Below are 6,000 nucleotides of genomic sequence, written 5' to 3'. Positions count from 1 at the left end.
TTATACTTGTTCCCCAGGAAGCTGATTAACAGAAAATAGCTCCTCTATATTTTTAATGAATGAGAGACCCATTCCAACAAAAGCATGAAAACTTCAGATTGACTAGAGCCTTTTTTTTTTTAAATAACCTTTTCTTCTCCCCAGAGAGATGTCCGGGACTCACAATGAGGTGCTTTGTGAGCTTCCAGCCAAGGTTGATTTGGCACCTCCGTCACAAAGAGCATGTGCAGATGGTGACAGGCTTTCAAGGAAGCCACTTCCCACATGTGCTCCTTAGGTTCCCTCATTGGTGCTCGGGAACAGGAGGCTGGCTCCTCCCGGTGAGTTGGGTGCTATGACAGATTAGACTTTTATGCCAGAAAATCAGTCCTGCACAGTTGATGTACTGCTTTAAACTTAAAGACCCCTTGGGACCTGAAACTGTAAGGTAAGCAGGGCTCAGCCACAATTCTTGAACTTTCAAACTGTGAATGTAATTTGAGGACGTTTTTTAAAACTCTTCTTTGTTTAATGTGAAACTTTAACATGCTGCTTTCTCCTGCTGCCTTTAAGAATAACAGCTCACTGTCAAACATGCACATACAGCTCTGATTTTAAAAGACAAAAAAAAGGAAAAAGAAACCAAACAAACCCATTGCTTTAAAAAAATGAAATAGTCACGTTGATATGTTATACTTTTAAACTTGTGTGAACGTTCCCAGGATAGGCCAGGTTTTTTTCTCTGCTTTCAGTGTAATCAGTATCCTTTAAAGTGGGATCAAATTATCTTTGCCACTTGAAAATGGGTCTGTATGCAGGACTAGTGCTGTAGAGAGAAAAATCCCAGTGGAACTGTAACCAAATGTCAGTCCAGGTCTGCGGGTCTGTATCTTAAGTGTCGCTGGGTGCCTGTTTAATTTAAGCATGGGAGGGGAATTAGTGAAACCCTGCTGTTACAGTGGTGTTGGCACTGCTCTGCAAGATGTGGAAACTGCTGGGATCAGGTGCTGCTGTGTGCAGGCCAGTTCCTTGTGACTGTGGCAAATGAAGTTGGGAGGCTAGAAGTTACTCTAATGCAGGCTAAGAGTCAGAGGCTTGTCAGACAAAAGATGCTGCAGAACAAGTTCGACAGTATGCATGTAAAGCAGTTACTTGTCTAATGCTGTTAACAAAAATCCCAATCTTTCTGTAGAAATTTATAGGTGCTTTTAATGTTTTCATTCAAGTTCAGACTCCAAGGGTGGAATACTGGATGCTTTCAGGTATCCAAATGATCTAAGAGAGCGTCACTGTAAAATCTCTCTCTGTTGGAGGGGAAGAGAAGATGCTGAATCTTCTCTCTGTGCTCTGTAGGCCACAAAGGAGAAGACCTACACTATATTCCTGCTACTTCTTTTCTCTTAAATCTTTGCTGAGGTGCCTCTTCTCTCCTAGTTTGCCTTTGGCACTTCCATGAGAACTAAGTTAATTGTATCTTAAACTTTCCCTGAGATTTCCATACCTCTTTTTGTGCCTTTTTCATGGACAGCACCAACCTGCATCCACACAGATCAATTAGATTCTTGCTTATTATTGTCTTTCTCCCCAGGACTCCTGGTCTGTGTCATTATACTGCCTCCAGGGCACATTCTTGCGATACAAGTTGCTTTCAGTTTTCAGGCTGAGAAGGTGAACCCCAGAGGGGCGAGGGCACCCTGCCTAAAGTCTGAAGTGGCAGTACAGGTGGAACCTGACCTGGACTCCATCTGCCTTCCAGGCTTTCTCCCTTCCAGGATTAAGCTGCCTAACCTGGCCCCAGGTATTTCCACGAGCCTACCCTTTGAACCACGTTACTGATAAGCTGCACACAGTTTAAGCGAAGTACTTACTCTAAGGATTAGAATGTCTAAGCTACCTTTGGCCTGAAGAGAAGAAAATTCCCTCACCAGGCACACAATAAAGAATGCGGGAGAACGGAGGGTGGCTCTCTGAGGATTTTTCTCCTTCTCTCGTTGCCCTGTTTCTTGCTAGTCTTGGCACAATTTTTTTTTTTTTTTTAAACAGCTCAAGAGAAAAGGTGAGGTTCCTAAGGAAATAAGGCTGGGGCTGTTTACTTTGTACAGCTAGGACACCCAGGATGCAAGGCTCACAAGGATAAGCAGTAGGCTTGGATTAGCATTCCAGTGCACCACTGCCTTGTGGGAAGAGTTATTTTTAACCTGACAATAATTCTGCACATCTGCAATCCAAATACCCTGTACGTGAGAATAAATATTTAGGCAATGTGTTAGCTTTGTTAACCAGACACTACATCACAGCCATTCTTAGGAATTCCTTTTCTTATTTTAGTAAAATTAAAAGCAGGAGGGGAAAAATAGAGTTGCGGGAGGAACAAAGGTGAAATATATTGCCTATGACAGTTCAGGAAAAACTGCCTAATAAGGGATCATAATATTTTTTTCAAGATTTCTCTCTTTATTTAAGGATGACATCTCCTTTATTGATTCCCTGAAGTTCTTGTGTTTTTCATCTTTGAAAATTTTTAGTCTTTTCCTCATAACTGCATTCAGACTCTGATTTCTCAGCATTGCAATGTTTGGGGGAAGTTCTCAAAAGGTTGACAAAAGCACTAGAATTATAAGACTAAGAAGAAGAATTCTCTGTCACTGTTAACAACCAAACCCTGCTGAAATCACCACCATTACAGAACTCATATTTAACGAATCTCATTTGCCTCTAGAGCTAATAGTTTCCTTTTGTTATTTTTTTTCACTTTTTATTGAATGAATGGAAGGCTGAAGGAATAGCTGAATTTATCTTCTACAATTTCACATCCTATGTGAAGCACATTCCTTCAATCATTCTACAAATTTTTACTGAGATTACCCGGCATGCAAATCTAGGTAAACAAAAGCCCTGTGAGTTATGGTTAGACCATTTATTTTTTAAAAGTGAGGACTATGACTTAAAAGTTAATAACCTGACTGTATCCTTTCACGGACAAGATGGAATAGAATTTAAATACTTTATCGATGTAATTTGGTGTATTAGGCAAAATAATAGAAAGTGCAACCTATCACCTAGGTATGTGGTAGCAGCACGACAGGGCTCAGGGAGACATGGCTGGCAATTTCCAGGAGCTTTTAGTGACTCCTATACACCTGCCCTCTCAGACAGCCATAAATGTAGACCAGGAGGTAAGAACAGGGTCAAGCAGCAATCATGGCCCTGGGAACCACACTGGTTTTTAAAATCACAGTAGTAATATAAAGATGGGTCAAGGGAAAAATAGCATCGGGATACCTATAGGGTGGGAGAATATTAAATATATGTCATATTCTTGATGTGATTCTGTAGAGATGCCAGATGGTGGAGAAGTTGAGCAATTTCCTTGAGAAAATACTTGGAATAAAGTGCCTGGATATCATCCTAGCCACGTGTGCCGGCACTTATTTTAAGTAGGAGGTTACTCCCCATTGCTGTCTTTAGACAGTTTCAAGAGGAACTTAGACATATTGCTTAATTTTTGCAAACTGGCAAGATTCAAAAATGGTTTATTAAAGGAGTGGTTTGTGGAACAACTGAAAGAGATGCTAGTGGATCCCTAGAATCAGAATAGATTTACTAAAAAAAAAAAAATCACCTTGATGGTCACATTTCTTTTCTCTAATGTACTATTAGCTTGGTAGACAGCATGTGGAGAAGGCAATGGCAAGCCACTCCAGTACTCTTGCCTAGAAAATCCCATGGATAGAGGAGCCTGGTAGGCTGCAGTCCGTGGGGTCGCTAAGGGTCGGACACGACTGAGCAACTTCACTTTCACTTTTCACTTTCACACATTGGAGAAGGAAATGGCAACCCACTCCGGTGTTCTTGCCTGGAGAATCCCAGGGATGGGGGAGCCTGGTGGGCTTCCGTCTGTGGGGTCACACAGAGTCGGACACGACTGAAGTGACTTAGCAGCAGCAGCAGCAGCAGCAGACAGCATGTAAAAGCAGATAGCCAAAGGTAATTTGGTCTGAAGCAAATTGGTCAACACAATAAATTAATTGAAAATGAATATCTTCCATCATTATATGTTCCATTATGGGTGATAAAACATAGGACAGCTTTATAAAGCTGTAAGTATCTGTAAACATTCTTTTACACTTTTCAGAACTTTTTATTTATATCACTATGTATATCCTTTATCTTCAAACAATTACTCTGTCTTTATTGTAAAAAGTTTGAACAATTAAGGAATTGCTCAAGAAAAGCTAAGTATCAAGCAAAAGGAGCTAATTATTTGAAGCTAATAAAGTAACTAAACAATAGATCATCACTGTGATTTATGTATTATTTTAGACTTTTTAAGCAAACACATGCTCATTATAGGAAAATTATAAATACAAACCAGAAAAAAATTGTTTAACATAATGATGTTCAAATAGGGCTAACCAATGATTTCACATTAGAGTATGATAGCCTTTAATATGTGTTTCCAATGGCTAACATATGATATTTTACTTACCATATGGCAGTTGAAACCTAGTATATTTTTTAAAAAATAATCCATCAGTTGATAGACATTTCAGTCCAGTTCAGTTCAGTCACTCAGTCGTGTCCGACTCTTTGCGACCCCATGAATCACAGCACACCAGGCCTCCCTGTCCATCACCAACTCCCAGAGTTCACTCAAACTCATGTCCATCGAGCTGGTGATGCCATCCAGCCATCTCATTCTCTGTCGTCCCCGTCTCTTCCCACCCCCAATCCCTCCCAGCATCAGAGTCTTTTCCAGTGAGTCAACTCGTCGCATGAGGTGGATAGACATTTACATTCTTCTAATTAATTGCTGAATAGTCAGACTGTTTCATTCCACATTATAAGTAAGGCTTAATAGGAATAACTAACTGGAAATGAGCTAGAAATTTAAGAAATTAAACTATTGAGAAAAGGCAAAATATGAACAAAAATATATAAGGTGCAAAATGGGTCACAATTCTTCCCAGAGTATACAAAAATATGACCAACTTTGAAAAAACACCGATTGGCATTATTCTGTTTAAACTAGATCATTGTTTTGACAAAACTGTCTTTTTAACCAAACTGTTTTTTGTCAAATTGCTTTTAGCTAAATTAAATCTGGTCAAATTAGTGGGAAGCATTGTTCAAGGAAATGCAATAGATGAAATACTACTTACCACATGAACTTCAGTGGGGCATTGTATAATTCTTTCATGATGTTATTGGAGACAAGATTAAGAAATATGAGCTGAGCTAACGCAATTAGGAAGATTAATAACTGGCTGAATGAACATACTAGAGGTACTTCTTAGCAACTGGGGATAGAGGGAGCTGACTGGTGGTGGCTTATTAAAAAAAACTCTGTTATTGGTCTTATCTTAATATTTTCATCAATGTTTTAGATAAGTGTATGTTTAACAAATTTATTAATATGTTATTGCTTTGACATCATTAAAATCCAAACAGATCTTAATATGTTGGAATAATGATCTGAATCTTCCTAGACCTTTACAACAATGATAAATATAAGATTTACTTGGCTTGCAAGTGTAAATGTACAAATACCAGTTGGAAGAACTTGTACTTGTGAAATAAAACTTTGTAATTCTGGTTGATAGGAATAAATTCTACACAGTGTAGATGAGGCAATGTGGCCTTTGGTGACACTGTTAGAAACATAATGGAGGAGTATGCATGGGCCATGCTATATGCAGAGATTGCGCTAACTATAGTGCAAACCTTTAGTTACAGCCCAACCCGTGTGACTTCTGTTGCTTTTGAGTAGACATTCCATCCTTTAACTACCCTTGAATCCTACAGTCCAAATTATTGGTCAATTCATATGATGACTTTAAGACTTCCTATTCCAAAGGATCTTTTCATTTCAGTGTTACTGAGGCATCTGTCAGAGAAGGCAATGGCAAGCCACTCCAGTACTATTGCCTAGAAATCCCATGGATGGAGGAGCCTGGTAGGCTGCAGTCCGTGGGGTCACTAAGCGTCGGACACGACTGAGCAACTTCACTTTCACTTTTC

The 6,000-nt window shown here is 39.5% G+C and overlaps 1 protein-coding gene across 1 annotated transcript in view; it reads left to right on the top strand.

The window, feature by feature from the left end:
* The first annotated feature begins 358 nt into the window (after nt 1–358).
* Nucleotides 359–6,000, top strand: part of STARD13 (StAR related lipid transfer domain containing 13) — a 525,698-nt gene continuing 520,056 nt past the window's right edge. Inside the window, exon 1 of the mRNA XM_055426262.2 lies at nt 359–427. The gene's annotated coding sequence lies outside the window, so the exon portion shown is untranslated. The remainder of the gene's footprint in view (nt 428–6,000) is intronic.

This window comes from Moschus berezovskii, chromosome 13 (genome assembly GCF_049115385.1).
Source record: "Moschus berezovskii isolate FMDL1 chromosome 13, NW_MosBer_1.0, whole genome shotgun sequence".
In the NCBI taxonomy this organism is placed as follows: Eukaryota; Metazoa; Chordata; class Mammalia; order Artiodactyla; family Moschidae; genus Moschus; species Moschus berezovskii.
The sequence above is the reverse complement of the archived record's forward strand: the minus strand, read 5'-3'. Positions and strand labels throughout refer to the sequence as shown.